This window comes from Callorhinchus milii, unplaced genomic scaffold (assembly GCF_018977255.1).
Source record: "Callorhinchus milii isolate IMCB2004 unplaced genomic scaffold, IMCB_Cmil_1.0 Scaffold1, whole genome shotgun sequence".
Lineage (NCBI taxonomy): Eukaryota > Metazoa > Chordata > Chondrichthyes > Chimaeriformes > Callorhinchidae > Callorhinchus > Callorhinchus milii.
Genome location: NW_024704742.1, coordinates 109989872 through 110004400, shown reverse-complemented (window position 1 = coordinate 110004400; position 14529 = coordinate 109989872). Strand labels below are relative to the sequence as shown.

Below are 14529 nucleotides of genomic sequence, written 5' to 3'. Positions count from 1 at the left end.
ATAGATAAAATTCTTTGTTCACAACCTCCACTAAACATAGCACTCCCATCCTTTTGCTTTAAAAATCCCCTATGCTATAATGCTTGTAGTTGCTCCCAGGCCTCTACAAAAGTTGCTCTATTGAGTTATTTAAGAGCAGCATGTGGTGCCTGGCTCTTTGATTCCTTCATGCTCTCTGTGCAGAAGAATATAGGCTCTGCTGAGTAATCATGGGAGTGAATCTGTGGTCTCTGCGCCTCAAGCATAAGGTTTTCAATTGTGTTTTCACTTGCACAAGAATCATAGTGTTAACCTCCCAATGCAGAATCAACTTCTGAACATTGTTAGACTGAACTGGTCTCTCAAAGTGTTCTGAGCACTTGGCTGCTAGAGGCATTTTGTGCTGTCCGTACTGGTGCTTGAGAGAATGCTTGCAAAAGGTCAGGGAGTTTAACCTTTCCTACTCAATGATGCGTTTCACCACTGTGATAGTGTCTAACTACAAGGACATTTCAATACTTCTTTAAGTTTATTCAGCTTTTGATTTCATCAGCACAAGTTGGCATGGCTTTCCTTGAACTGGGTTCCATGACAAAAATGTCTCTGGTGAGCTGGTCCTTGATATCTTGCATTCAACTCTTATAACCTGGTAATGAGGAATTGTGGAACACAGATGTTATTCCCGAAGCTGCCTGTATTCCCTGAGGAACTGGATATGGTTTTATTCTCTAATTCAAATGACCTGCCCACTGCTGATATCAAATGCAAACATCATCAGTGGCAGGATCCAGTATCTCTGTCCTTATGGACCTCAGTGACAGAGGGATGGCTAATTGAACAGTTCCTTCAGGCTAATATCTCGGGTTTAATAATTGGTTCATCACCAGATATGCAAGATTTCACTGGGCAAATATCCAAAATAAGTGATAATCCATAGCCACTGTATGTAGCTGACACGTTCCGCTACTATCAGCCTGCTAAGAAACCTTGAGTTCAGGTCAATCTCTTCTTGAAGAGATTATGATTTGTTTTCATTTGTTTAACTAATACTTCATTTCACTCCAATACAATATTACATTTGAAAAGCACCTTTAACATCAGGAGGATGTGCCAAGGCGCTAAACAGTCACGGTCATTAGGATCCGAGTGGGGGGCTTGGAATCAGGGAGGGTGGAGGGCAGAGAGGATGGTCGAAGGCACAGTCAAAGAGAAGGGTCTTGAAGGAGGCAAGGGAGGGAGTGAGGCGAAGGGAATGTGGGATGGAGGTCCAGAGGGTGGGGGCAGAGAGGCTGAAGGCCCGACCTCCCATAGTGGGGCGGGCCAGGCAGGGGACATGGAGTAGGCCGGAGCCTGCTGAGCAGAGGAGAGGACAGGGTTATGGGGTTGATATGGTCAGCATGTCGGGAGAGGTAGGAGGGGGAAAGGCTATGGAAGGCTGTCAACGTAAGGACGAGGATTTTGAACTCAATCCTCTGAGGGATGGGGAGCCAGTGGAGCCGGGCGAGGGTGGGAGCCTGGTGCGGGAGAGGACACGAGTTGCAGAGTTTTGGATGATCTGCAACTTGTGGAGGAAAGAGTTGGGAAGGGTGACAAGCAGGGAGTTGGCATTTTGAAGCCTAGATGTAATGAAAGCAAGTATGACGGTTTCAGAGGCCTGAGAGGTGAGGCAGTGACAGAGTTGGGCAATATTGCGGAGGTGGGGGAAGGCAGAGCGGGTCATGACACAGTTGTGGGGCAGAAAGGACAGTCGAGAGTCGAACAAGATGCATAGGTTCCTGACTGGCTTGGTGAGATGGAGTGTGCATCCGTGGATGTTGATGCTGACAGTGCCTGAGGTGCAGAGGTGCGAGCCAATCAGGAGAGCCTCGGTCTTACAACAGTCAATACAATGCATTTAGGTTTACAAAGCACTCTATCTGGGTCAGAACTGCATAACCGCCATCAAATAAATATCAGATAAACATTTTTCTCCCTGAAAATCACTGTATGGCAGGAGGTCATAAGATTCCAGGTCTTATTTCTTGGGAGAAAATGCTGTTTATGTTAGAGATGTTTTTGCTAGTGGGCATTCACTGATGACACAGGAAGGGTACTTCTTAGACCTTACAATTAGAATTAACACAAAGTTGGAAGACCATAGAATGACTTGTTTTTTCCTTCGCAGAACTATGTAGAATTATACAGCATGAACAGAGGGCAATAGGCTCAACTCGTCTGTGCTGGTATTTATACTCCATGAGATTCCACTCTTGTTCTCTCCTATATCCCTCTATTCCCTTCTCCCTTATATAAGTATTAAGTTTCCTCTTAAGCAATGCTTTATGCTTGTATCATAGCTTTTGGCAGTAGGTTCCACATTCTTATCTTCCTCTGCTTAGAGAAGTTCCTTCTAAACTTTTGCTCATTTTTTCTTGCAGGAATGTGTGCAACAAGAAAAGGGCTTGTGATCACATAGGTACGTGTCCACAAAAAGGGTTAAAGAATAAGGCTGCATTTTTAGCCTACCCTATGCCCTTCCTGGAATCAATGGCATGCACAATATTGTACCCAATCAAAGGGATTGGCAGTTAAAAAATCATCTTTTTGCAATTGATGGACATGTTGAAGTCAGTCTTGGTAAGAATCAAATATGTTTCCAATAAACATTCAATTTGAACTTGAATACATGCTTTTTCAAAATTTGAGAGGAAGACCTTAAACCTCATTTGTCTAATGACCAGCTAGTGATATTCGTGGTGGGAGTGGGGAGATAAGTGCGGTTTTCTTGGGGCTGAGTTGACTCCGAGTTGACATTCCTACCAATTGAAAATCAATCCTTTGAATTGTCGATCTATGTGATGATAGTTGTCCACTTCCTGAGCAAGGTAGGTCTTCAGTACTCTAGGTCACTGTTGATGACAGACCAGCCAATGTAGCTGTTGAGAGGGCCTGGAGGCAGGGATTCTTCCCCCTTTGGCTCCTTTAACCCCATCCGATTAGCCTAGAGGATGGGGTTCTAACTGTACAAGCAGGAGGAAGCTTGCCAGATAGTGCTCTCATGTCAAGCTATTTTAAGTTCAAGCTATGTTATTTTAGCTGGTTAAACTCCAACCCTAACCCCAACACACACTCTGGGGTTCCTAAGCCTAGAAATATAAGTGGGATGTAGTCCCTCTGATAGAATGCCCACTCCAGTCCAGAGAAAGAGAAATTTCAAAACATAAGGTGGCATACATATGTGGAATGCCTGGTTTGATTTGGATACTTTTAAGCAAGGCATAGATCAGACACCCGGCTGACCAAAAATCCCCAAAACATTAGTCCAAAGACCTGCTAAATAAAAATGTTTTCTCTGACTTGTAATAAAAGGTGGAAGAGGGCCAAAATTTGATGACGGACACATTGGGGCACCCTGTACAAGATGCAAGAATAGTGCTTACTACATCGAAAGCTTTGTACAACATTTAATGAATGCTAACAGAGTCAGAAAAACAAAATGCCTGAAACCGCAGGTGAAGACAATTTCTGCTCAGATAAGATCTACGTAAAGTTGGGCAGTGGTTGGATAAGAGGTTAGATTTCACATTTAAAACATTTTTTGGGAGTGCTTGCTTGGAACTGAGGAATTCTAAATGTGGACAGAGAGAACATGATAATCAATGAAAACTGAAGCTAAGGCAAGATCTAGGTAAGTAAAAAATTAACCATGTAAATGATTATTTCAGAAGTAACCAACCTTTTTCAAGTGATGATCAATTTATTCTGACTCAAGGTGTGTTTAATAAATTAAACTATAGTTTTACTTGACACTACCTTTTATTCATAACCTTGCTGGAGTTTTATTTAAACCATTCACATTTTGTAGCTATCAGGGGTTAAATAATATGCTAAGATCTGATAAATCTTTATGTTAGCATGACTCTGACTTGCTGTGAATATTCAGCTGTTCTCAATATGATACTGATCAAATCTTAATTTTCTAAGCCAGCGTGAGATGGTTTCAATCCAGGACATGACTTTGGATCATTAAATAAGAACCAGATTCAGAATCTGGAGAGTAATGCTTTTAAACGGAAAACCTCACAAACACCAAACGTGGATAAATAATTCAAACACATTAGCAAATAATGCTGCAAAAGCAAAATTGCAGGATTAATATGTCAAATTTACACAGCGGCTCATGAAATGTATATTTACAATCTGTCACAGTTAGATTAACTAAAAATCATCTGCAAATATCATACTGTCAACTGCTTCTGATACTCAAAACCATTTATAAAAGTATTCCATTACAATGAAGATTTTTAAAATCTTAATGTAGTCATGATTTTCCAGACATGTTTCAAACAAAGCTGGTCTGTACAAGCCTAAAGAACAGTTACAATGTTGAAGATTGTGTCCTATCAAACTAACATTCCGTACATACGATCTTGTCTAGAAAACACCTGGATATCAAACTTTTACAAGTCCAAGCTCATATAATAATAATAATAATACTCCTTACATTTGGTATAAAGCCTTTCACTTTTCTTTAAGCTTTTCTCCTTAGACCGTAACAGTATGACTATTTTGTTGCATTAACATTTTTTGTCCATTCTTAACCACTGGAGCACATGACTCCACTGTATTACATTAAGGTGTATCAATGTGCTATTCCAATATCAATACACTGGTTCTTATACAAGGTAAAGACAGTCCTTAGAAAGCTAATGGTCAAAGGAGTGGAGCAACTTCAGGAGAATCTACAAGCTGGGAAGAATATGGGACACGGGTTTATTTATGTTCACGATTTCCTAGTGAGCTGAATTCCCGATCTTAGCCTTGCTATTGCGATGAAACATTGAACAACGGCCAGACATTTTCCCAGATGGAGAAAAGGAAAATCACAGGATTGGCCCCACCTCCTGGCAGACGCTTAACAAGTTGCATTGGTGGAGGTCTGAGTGCAGGTCAGCTACCTGCGCTATCAAAGTGGAATGGTGCAGACCATGGGAAAAAACAACAAAGTAGTGGGGAAGAAATGTACGGGAAAAAACACAGAAATACAAAAAGGGAGTTTTTCTATATTTAAAAACATGAAAATATATTCTTGTCATAAAGTGCCAATATGTATAAAGTGCTAACAGCACTCTCATTCTGATGAGATGTACAGTATGTGCAAAAAAACACAAAATGAAACATATCACTTAGAAAACTAAATTTATATCAGCAGTTGTAACAATATAACTGTTCATATAATAACCTCAGATATTTTGGTCATATTGCCAAATTAGGGGGATTATGTGCACCTGATCAGAATCAGGAAAAAATATTTAAATGTTTTTGATAATAATAGATGGTACAAATTGTATGATTCAGATTTTTACATTACTTGCCTGCGCGTTCGAATTTAAGGTAAGAAGATATTACTCTAATCAGGTGGAATCTACCTTTACAGGAAATAACTATAATTGATCACTATGAATTAGAAGCATACATCATTTCACATTAATCTGACTACAAATGATTTTTTTCTGCCAAAATGTATACTTTGTGAGATATTTCCCTATCAATGAACGATCCTTTTCAATGATAATATTTTACAATCCTTGCATTTGATATCATGCCTTTCACAGCAGGAGTACTTCTCAAAACAATTCACAGGATTTACAATCACATTTACAGGATTTATTGTAAATTTGGGATTTTAAGGTAAAACCTAACAAATAGTGCATAGTAGCATATTACTTAAAATTTACAAAATTAAAGAATTTGCCTCTTAGAAATGCCAATCATATTAATATTGGTACACTTGATAGTAGATAATTATGGTATTTCAAAAGCATAAAGCCTCAAAAGAACTTAAAGTTAATCATAAACTAGCTGTAACGTTTTCTGGGGTTGACTTCATGGACTCTCCTCATCTAGGTCAATGACATTGTGTTTAAACATCGGTGACCAGTGGGTTCTCATTGACACTGATAAAATCAAAACTTTCAGGTATGTGATACAGACAAGCAAAATCTTGATGCCTGACCAATCATTGGTTACAAAAGTTAGGTAGAGATTTTGTTCTATATTTCTAGCTTGAATGATTCATTGAATGACTTCTATGACTAATCATGTTTTTTTTTAAATTCAATGTATTCAAAAAAATGTGTCAATCTTCTTTTGCCTTTTACCCTCGTCTCCCACCCATTGTTTGCCAAAGTAAAGATTTGGTGTGGCATATGAACCAGCAGACCTGCTATGGCAACCAAGCTGTGCAACTGTATCATATTCTCATGAAAACGGTAACAAACGCATGGAATTAGCAAATATTTGTGACTTTAACTGAAACAAAATGAATAGGGGGGTACTATTAGAAGGAATTTTTCAAAGGAAAATATGTCAATAAACCTTTGTAGTATTGGACAGCAAGACATGGACTATGAATTTGACCGCCTTGGGAGATCATCTCCTAAGCAATAAAAGGCACTGGATGTGCAGTTTCAAAATAAGGGATGTTTCCTCTACGTACACTTGAGTTCCAGCAAGATCATTATTGAAGGACTGCTCATCAAAAGTACATGGATGGGCCACAGGTGTCAATGATCTTGGTGGTAGAATTACTCTAAATTTCCAACAAACACCCGCAATTCTATCTTATTCCTTGAAAAGATCTGGGAAAATAGAGATACCTGTTGTGTGTCATCCAGAACAGTTGGCATTATGATGAACAATCTTTTTGATATGGTCACTCCACTATGAATTTGATTATCCAATGCTAATACTGTGAATGGAACTATTTTCCTCTCTCTGATCACGGGCATAAAACTACTGGACTGATTTATGTCAGCTCTCAACATTCGTTCATACTTAGAACATGTTCCGTAGAAATGAAGCGCCATGGGTCACACTTCCTTTTATTTATTTCCCAACAACTTACACCTATATTATACCCATTTTTGCTTTTGTATAGAGCTAAATATTTATGTTAGTTATGACTAAAACAAATCACAGAATTGAATTTTGTGTATCCATAAAGGGATTTTTAAGATTGTGGTCAGTTAGGTCTGTAGAGAGAAACGAGCTACAGGTGGACTGGGGTAGATTGGGATTATAGTCTTCAGAACACAGGAGGTTAAGGGACGATTTGGTTGAGGTATTTAAATTAATGAAAGGGCCTGACAAGTTAGATAGTGGATGGCTCTTTGTTCTGGAAGAGGGATCCATCCATTACAAGGGACATTGCCTTAAAATAAGATGGTTATAATAAATAATAATAATAATCCTTGCATTTTGATAATAGCACTTTATCAAATCATCAAGATGTCTCAAAGTTATTATTTATTTATCGGATTTTACTGTGAAGTGTAGTGACTGCATATTTGTAGGTATATGCTGGAATTAAGGTCACAGGAAGCATTTGCTCACATTGAAGGCTGAGAAGAATAGGAATGCTCTGCTCCAGAAAGCTGTAGAGGCAGAATCAATCAGGCTGTTTAAAAGTTAGATACTTGGGTAGTAAAGAATATGATGAAAGGGCATTTGGATTAAAATATCTGCCAAGTTCTAACAAACTGGTGGAACAGTCTCAATGGGTATGTGGTCCCTCCTATACCTATTTTGACACAATTAAAGGTAGTTTCCTATAATCCATTTAAAAAATACTAATTCCACTCATGAATATCTTCAGACTTGCATGCAACTTTGTGATAAGTCATTTGAGAAATAAATTGGGTATTCTCCTATTTGCCATTGTACATCCTTTGTAATGCTTCATAATATAAAGAAATGATCAGTTCTGCCAGGACAGTTTCACAAATTTCAACAGGATTGTTAATTGGAACAATCTGAATTGGGTAAAAGGGTGAAGGAAAAGCAAAATAACAAATCTTGGCACACGGAACACATCTCCTGTTATCTGAAAACAGTACCATAGAAGTCTACAATCCAGAATCTGTGTGTTTCCTGGCTGAAGGCAATATGAAGTTGGAATGGGAATAGAAGGAGGCGGTAGTGAGTGAGAACTTCAAGATACAATCTGTCTTCAAGCTCTAGGGGGCCAAAAAATGTTTTCTAAACCAGTTCCAATTGATAATATTCTAATTTATTATCAGGATATTTAATATGCAGCTTGGTTTGTTTAGGATTTGTTTTAGTCATATTGTCTTAAAATAAAAACTAACGGCACACACATAATGATGGGTCTTCCAGTCTCTGTGATAATCTTTGACAACAATGCTAAGACTGTCATTCTGGCCACAAGAGAAACATGCATGTATAAGCCCTGACCCTCTGAGCCTTTTATCTGCATGTGTACTCTCCACAGGCCGAACAAATAAAGGGTAACTGATAATTTACACATGAATCAACTTTTTCTGAAGAGTAGGCACCAGAGACAGCCCTTTTCTCTGTAACTGAAAGAATGGCAGCCAGGTCTAAGATTGTCTCACCAGAAATCATACAAGTAAAACAGCAATACATTAGAAAATGGCAGATCAGCAAAGGGAGGCAGTTCGGAGAGACAGATAAAAATGACAGCCTCAAAGGACAGGATGAATGCAGACAGCATGGAGAGTTAGACCTACGTTCTACTATAACAATGAGATTTTCACCAATTCCAAAGAAAAAGACAGGTAGTGTTGTACACGTTTAAAATGCGATTGCAATAACAGGCTGCAAATGGTACTCTTGCATAGGATAGAAGCAGAGGCTCATGTATCCTGAAAATGAGAAATGTTAAGTGGAAATTGCTAGATAAAATAAGACACACCGCAGATCCAGTATCTTTCAAATGTTAATGTAATTTTACCATTTTTGTACTACAGAGATACTTAAGTGTTTATTATTGAAAATAAATTTGACTGAATACTGTTTCATGTTGCAGCATCTCATTAAATCACAGGTTGATAATGTTTCATTCAATCAGATTTTGCTGTAACACTGTGAATAATGATCCTCTTTGTCAATGTATGTTTTGGACACAGACAGACCAGTGCTCCAAGAGTTTCCTTGTAAACCATGTATCTCAAGCAACAAGCCTACTCTATTTTCAAGCATAAAAACAGGTTTAGTGTGAGTTTCCTGATATTTATTAGGACATGCCAAAAATCTCTTCTATTTAATAATCAAATCTAAAATGTAGATTTTTCTTCCCACAAAAAAGTTTAGAAATTCTGCAATTTCCTGGATACTGATCAATTTCAAAGTTGTAAAAATTAAGATGTTAGACAGCTCAAAAGGAAGTGCATTGTAGTTTGTGTCATAAAATATCTGATTATTTCATGAATAAGAGTGATCAATTAATTGGTTACTACTATTTCCTTGGTTAAGGCGACAAAATACTGCTGCTTTGTGAAGGTGATACAGGATTTGAGTGGTTATAGGTAATATGGGGGTTTAGTTAGAATACCTGTTAGATTAAGTGATAGAAGGTACACAATACAATTTACATTTATATATCACCTTTCATGCCAGGCCATCTTAAAGGATGTAGCTAATATAAAGCAGTTGTCAGATTAAGGCAATACAGTTACTAGTAACACTGTTGCTGGGTTAAGGTGATTTAAGGCAGTTTTGGTTTGAATGTAACTGAGTATATCTGGCATCTCTGCCAGAGGAATGTATAACAGTTTTACAATGGTACAATATATAGTTAGTGATAGCTACTGGGTTAAATGATAGCAAGACTATAATATATTGCATTTGATACAGCATCTTATCGCATAGTCGAGTTCATCACAGGATATTTTCTGTAGTGACTGTGAAAACAACAGCTAATTTGCTCAGAGCAATGTCCTGCGGTATTTGTATTTGTATGTATTTGTGAGCGGTTAGCCAGGACACTGGGAGAAACCTCCTTCTCTTTTTGAATAAAGCCGAGGATCATTATTTGTTGTTAATGCCCATCTGAACAAGCAGATGGGTACTTGGTTTAACATCTCATCTGAAGGATGGCGCCTATGAAAATGCAGCACTCCCCTCAGCACTGCATTGGTGTGTCAGTCTAGATGATGAGCCCTCACCCTTCTAGCTCAGAGGCAAATGCTACCCACTGAGTCAAACTATCACTCATCACTGCCAGGGTAAGATAATGGAGAGTAAAGCTGGTTTAATTCCAAGGTTAAGGTATCATGGGTTCAATGGTTAGGGCTAAAAGGCATCAATTGTATGAATAAAATTAACGCGGGCAAACAATATGTTGATCTCTAGAAGTAAGTGATTTTATCAATGGCAAAGCTACATGAAAATTAGAGCTCACACTATTTAGAAAGTTAATCTTCACAGGTAATGATTTTATCAGAGATAATCCTTTAAATAGACTGAAGTGACCTTATTATTTTTGCCTTTCAGTTATGCTGTTTCAGATGATTCTTGTGTCACCTACAATTGATCACGTAGCCATATGATGCAAAGACAGTGTATTCAAACCACACACATTTGGATTAAGATGTATTTAAAAACCGTTAGATATTAAAATAACAAAGTTGGTATTTAAAAACGTTAATTGTTCCTGCCAACAATAGCCTGAAAAATTCTGATGTTTTTTCTTTAATAAAGAGTGAACTATCTGACATGTGTTTACTTTTGTTATGTCAAGTGTTATTGAATACTTGTGTATGATTGTTTGCTTATCAGAAAATTTACTGACCAGAGAAAGGGATGTGGGAACAAGTACCTAATTTCTACCAGTCAATACATACATATATATATATATACATACTTATCTTGGAAAAATTAATGTATAAAGGAAATCCAATGTACTGACCAGCAGAGAATCACTTCTATAATTCGTATTGATCCATTGGATTTTATCTATCCATTGTAATGTTTCCTATAATTTTATACTATTTTATACTTCTAAATATTCAGTCGTAATCTGTCCTACATGGAAAGTATCCAAAGAATTGTTTCGGGACACCGTACAATATTCAAAAACATTTTCAGACAATAACCATATGACAAATATATTAACATAGTTTACACAATATCAAAAATGCGCTGGATCCGACCCCAAATCTTGAAATTGTAAGATGATTTACATAGAATCATAGCAATCTGACTCTAAACTCAACTACTGCCATTTTACTATAATAAACACTTGGTCAATCAGAATTTGAATCAAGGCTTGATACGCAGTGATTGATTCAGAAATACACCGTGTTTCCTGTATCAAAGTTCCATTGTGAAAGCACTCTAAATCTGCACCCAACATAACAACATCATCTCTGCCACAATGGAGCCCCAGAGAAGCTTTATGCATCATTTCTCTGATCAGAAAAATGCAACTGTTCTTTTCAAATAAACTGTATCAGTCTCAGTTACAATGTGACCTTAAAAATATATGATAATTTATTCATTGGTTTTCCCATCATCCCATAACAATTTACAAAATTCTGCACTGGGCACACGCAACTTCACACTGAAAATATCAAACACAAATACTATCTTATTACTAAGTTCTAAAATATGCTACTTAAAAAGTCAGAACGCTACGTACAATAAAATTTGCCAAGTTTAGATATCCAAAATGGGTCATGTTCTTGCAACCAAAGCAGCTCTGATGCTAAACACATATATTGTATAATTAACTTCAAGTTGCTTACAACTGATTTTTTTTTGCAAATGTATTTATAACAGTTCATGAGACTTTATTTTCCTTGTAGCTAGAACTATATCTGTTGATAAATGAATGAAGTAATAGTTATTCAGCTACTCTAAAAAAAATAATTTTCATGAACCATACAAGTGAAAATAAAAACATCAGCACCATGAACAGAGTAAAGGTATGAGCTTCATCCAGTTAAAATACAATGTAAGTAACTGTAACACATGTACTTAATGTGTAATCATTCAATTAACAGTGGAAAATGTAATATGTTCGTAAAACAAAAAAGCGTTTATCATTGCTGTAACAAATGTAAATGGATCCATGTACACCCAAAGCACCGGGATAGCAGACAGGCTAATGAGCTGACTGATAGAAAAGAGGAATTTAAAAATAATGACAATGTTCGCTATGCAACATTTTATGCTAAACTAGCATAGGGGAACCAAAGATGATTTTAAAAGAAAAAAAATCATATCAAATTCAAGGATAACTTCAAGCCTTGAATTGTTGAGCTTTCAAATAGATTGTCATCAAGTGAAGTAAAGAAAACATAGTTCAAAGATTATAATGAAAATTGGACAGATTTCTGAAGGGTTATAGAGATGCAAATTTGGGTTTGGAAAAAGGAGAAAAATGGTTTGAAAACAATCCTTTGCTGGATGGGTTGAATACCTTTATTAATCTTATGCTCAGTTAAAGGGAATTGGTAGTTTGGAGGAAAACTATTTCCAATCCACAATACTCCACCCATAAAGAATGTATAGTTTCTATTTTAATTTTCCCCTTCACAGAAGATTAATTTCCTCACCATTTCTCCCAAGCCATATACAGCACGCTACTCTTATTAGATTCAATGGCAGCACCATCTACACCAGCCCTGCACTTTCAGGACCAGGTTTAACTCAACCAACAGCTGGTGCTGAACTTTAATGTTATCCCTCCAGTGTTCAGGTCCAAGAAGAACATTGATGCATGCTCATTGTAAGTACAGGCTCTGTCATCAAGTTGCTGTATAATAATCTGTATTTTTCTGAAGGATTGTGAACAACCATGGAACTCTACCCAAATATCATATCAGTTTTATGAGTGGAGAGGCAAAAAAAACAATGGAAGAAAATGAGAAACAAATATTAGGATTAACCTTAAGTGCTGGCCAGTCAAAATGTAGAATGGTTCCCAAGAAGCTGCAGGACTAGGTTTTAAACTGAATCACTTTTTACTATGTTGCTGGAAATTTATATTGTGATATAGTTAATATGCACTTGTAATGCATAAGTTTGATTTGAACATCTTTTGTAAAAATATTTAACAGCTTCACAATAATGACAAATTTAAAGTTATAGATTTGATGCAGGTAACACAAATATAAGATTCTCTTCACAAAATCTGAGCAATTTAGATTGTATCAATAACACTAGACAGGGTTCGTTCACTAACTAAAGAATAACTGACTTTCTCAAACTAGTCCTATACCTGTATCTGAAGTTATGGTGAGCTTAGTTATTTGTTTAGTTAAGTGGATGAGTGGAGTTAACGGGAAAATCCAAGTAGTTCTGCTGTATGGTTGAGGAATTGAGTGAAGATCAGTACGGTTACTCTCCCACCAACATCCCATTGTAAGTGTGCGTATACCGCTAAAACAAGCAAATCTATTGACAAGTGGAGAATAATACACATAAGTTCAATAACTTTAATAATCTTTTCAATTCTTTTATATCTACACTTTTATTCATTAACATCACATGCTGACAATTCCCATTTTTACTATTTATGGGTCAGGATATATTCGAATGTCCTCTAGATTTTACTTCAATTTTAGGATAGAATTTTGTTTGAATGGGAAAGTCAATCCTGAAACTCACAAATCGATGCTGAAAATGACTTTGGAAGAGACTGAGGAGTGCACAACAAGAGAATTTGGTCCTTATATTTGTAGACGTACATTTCTACAAATAAAACTGCATCCATTCGTATTTATACCCAATATTAATTCTTCTCTATAAATATTCAATAATTTATAGAGAAGAATTAATATCTGGGAGGTATTATAGGGTGAGAGCAGTTTACACTGCAACTGTTTATAGGCTTCTTCATTAATTTGTTATATTCAAATCAATAAGGCTATCTATTAATGTTTATAGCACATACTGTTTTGTCAAATGGGCTGCTTTATTTTATTTCTTTTACAACAGTAAGCAAACTCAGACAACTGAGAATTTGTATTTGATAATGTAACGATTTTGATGTATTGGTAAGTAATTAGCAGTTGATTGAGAAATTCAGTGGTACGTAATTATGATCATCTAGTTACAACTAAGTTGGTGACTTAGCAGTTTCCTTAACAGCGTGATTTGTGTTACTTGTAAAACAGCAAAATCTTGTTGAATAAAGTAGTATACTTAATATTCTGTGATGTGCTTTCATCTTTTTTTTCTTTATTTCACATGAAAAAGAAAGCTAACTTTTTCTGTCATGCAGTGTGCACAATTTCAAACTTGACTGCGTTCAAAACTACTCGTGGAAAACTGAAGCACTTCCTCTAAAAGAAACAAATTGTCCACAATCAAATCTCATTCAGACTTCAAAAACTTAAGCAAAGTAAAATACTGAAGTAATATTCACTGAACATAACAGCCTGAAACAACAGTCAGTCTCCTATTTAAATATGAATCATATTTTTTTTAAAAATTCAAAACATTGCCTTGTTTCCTATTTAGGATACTGTAATTATTCTTAAACAGTTTAGTTTACATCTCACTGGGGAGTGAGTTCCTTTGAATAGACACGACATATGAACGCAAATTTCAGAACATCAAAAGCATGGAAGGAGAAAGGCCATTTGGTCCAATAAATCTCCTCATTCTGCAACCTAACTACAATTTGTCCAATCATGGATTTTATCCCAATCTGAAATGAGGCAAACATTTACAAAAAAGCCCTGATAATTGATACAAAATTGTAGAAAAGTCTTTAAACTCCATAATTCAATCATGGTC

The 14529-nt window shown here is 36.5% G+C and overlaps 1 protein-coding gene and 1 long non-coding RNA gene across 2 annotated transcripts in view; one reads left to right on the top strand and one right to left on the bottom strand.

Moving 5' to 3' along the window:
- LOC121848889 overlaps positions 1-10388 on the top strand; it is a 44413-nt gene extending 34025 nt beyond the window's left edge. The window contains exons 2-3 of the long non-coding RNA XR_006085022.1: positions 2397-2595; positions 10276-10388. This is a non-coding gene — a long non-coding RNA (uncharacterized LOC121848889). The remainder of the gene's footprint in view (positions 1-2396; positions 2596-10275) is intronic.
- The window catches only part of fam172a (family with sequence similarity 172 member A), a 269588-nt gene that overhangs the window by 14581 nt on the left and 240478 nt on the right, over positions 1-14529 (bottom strand).